This window comes from Branchiostoma floridae, chromosome 18 (genome assembly GCF_000003815.2).
Source record: "Branchiostoma floridae strain S238N-H82 chromosome 18, Bfl_VNyyK, whole genome shotgun sequence".
NCBI lineage: Eukaryota > Metazoa > Chordata > Leptocardii > Amphioxiformes > Branchiostomatidae > Branchiostoma > Branchiostoma floridae.
The window spans coordinates 183,782-185,960 of NC_049996.1; positions in this window are offsets into that span (position 1 = coordinate 183,782).

Genomic DNA, 2,179 nt, shown 5'->3' on the forward strand with positions numbered 1-2,179 from the left:
ACCTTATATTGCATTGTCTTTATTAAAAAAATAAACAGTGTTCATTTTCTTATCTGTCTTATTGTACTTAAAATTGGATTTGGCGTGATATACAAAATGAGCTCTTTTGTGAACAACCCCTAACTTTAGAAACAGTCTTTTAATTTGCAAAAGTTGTTATTCTCTTGCAGCGACCAAAGGGGGACTGAAAAATCCATATTTACATATTACGGGCCCAAAGCACACATGTTATCAAAAGCAAACTTTGAACTTTGTTTGCACTCTTGGTTACTGTAGTCTGTCGGTGTTGTGGAATTTAATACTGAACTCTAACAAGGAAACGCTTAAACCTTACTAATAAAAACCAACAACAAGAAACTCGAAGTTCCTCTTCTATAAAATTGCTGTTCTTTCCCCAAATGTGTTTAACTATTCCTTTTGATATACTTCTGTTCCTAGAAATCCAAGGGTCTTTATCAGTAAAATAACGAAGGTAAACAGGTTTTAGTTCCCACATACAGTTCCCGAGCAACGCTTATGTGGTATGTGACCTGACAGAGAACACAACATCGCGACGCCTTACTTTGAACATGTTCACAATGTTTCATTCATAAATATCTCCAGCTCTACGCATATAGATTATTAATTCTAAGAACTTGATCTTCAACAAATATCTGTGCCAGCATGCACTCTTATTTGCATGACTCAAAACGCTGACGTTCTTTAGATGTGTTTCCGATGCGGCGAGGATGAGTGAGTGAGTGAGAGTTCTGTTGTCGTCTGCGAGGACGGCCATTTTGAAAAAAAAATCCCGCCTTTTTTTTCACAGAATGTTGGTCGTGTTCAGGTGACAATCACGCGCAAAGGTCTGAAAACACTTAAAAAGCGACCCTGTACCACACAGAATAAAGAGTGTATTGAGTAAAGTACAGTTGGAGCCAAAAAAGATCGATGTAAGATAAAATAAACAAAGTACAAAGTGTTTACTGTGTTCCATGAACATTGCTGACATCTATTTCATTTTGACAGACGTTTTCTAAGAGTTACTCATAATCATTGTATGGTGTATTAAATACATAAGGCAACATTATGTTTGCATAGTCCATTTTATGAATGCAAGCTGTAGTATGGCCGCTTCAAATACTTTAATACTTAAAGGTAATCAACCTCTAAACGTTCAGTGGGATGCAATCATTTTAAAATCCGCTGTGGGGCGCTATTTTCCACTATTTTTTCAGTTTGCAGAGGATCCATTAAGTGTACTTACTGTGGCCATATGGGTGTGAGAACAATGTATGCTTTGTACCTAGGACAACTTTAAAACAAGATTTTACAATCTTCTGACAAAATTATTCTCCCCCTTCCTAGCCCCCCTCCCTAGCTGACCCCCTTTCCCCCTCCGCATTAAACGGTTATTTCAGAAAAAATGTTCTCATGGGTGTAAGAACAGAGGATCCTAGTGCTACTAAATAGGGCAGCTTTAAAATATGATATTACAATATTTTCTGTCATTTTATTCTCTCCGTCCTTAGCCCCCCTTCCTAGCTAACCCCGCTAAACAGGGCAACTTTAAGATGTTTACAATCTTCTCCGTCAATTCATTCTCTCCCTTTTTGCCACTTTCCCTGGTCAGTCCCTTGCCAACCCCCTTCCCCCATAAGATGTCCCCTTCTGAGTGAATGTATTCCCTCCCTTCCTTAATACCAACTCCCCCCTTCTTTGCCATCTTTCCTTGCCAACCCCCTTCCCCCATAAACGATTATATCAGAACAAATTGTGACATTCCTTGGTAACATGTATCGATGTGAGAACAGCAGATCCTAGTGCTACTAAATAGGACAACTTAAAAATATGATATCCTCTGTCCATTTATTCCCCTCTTCCTAGCCCCCCTCATTTACTTACCCCCTCGCCCCCTCCCTATTAAACGGTTATGTCAGAAACAAGTGTTGGGCTTGAGAACAGTGTATGCTAGTGTCACTAAATAGGACAAAAATATGATCTTACAATTGCTTTTCCATTTATCCCCCTTCCTAGCCCCGCTCCCTAGCCAACCCCCTCCCGATTAAACATTTTTGTCAGAACAAAATTGTTGCAATCCTAACTTAAGGGTGTGCGAACAGTGTCTGCCAGTGTCACGTAAAAGACAACTTTAAGATATGATATTTACATGTTCTGTGTCAAATTATTCTCTCCCTCC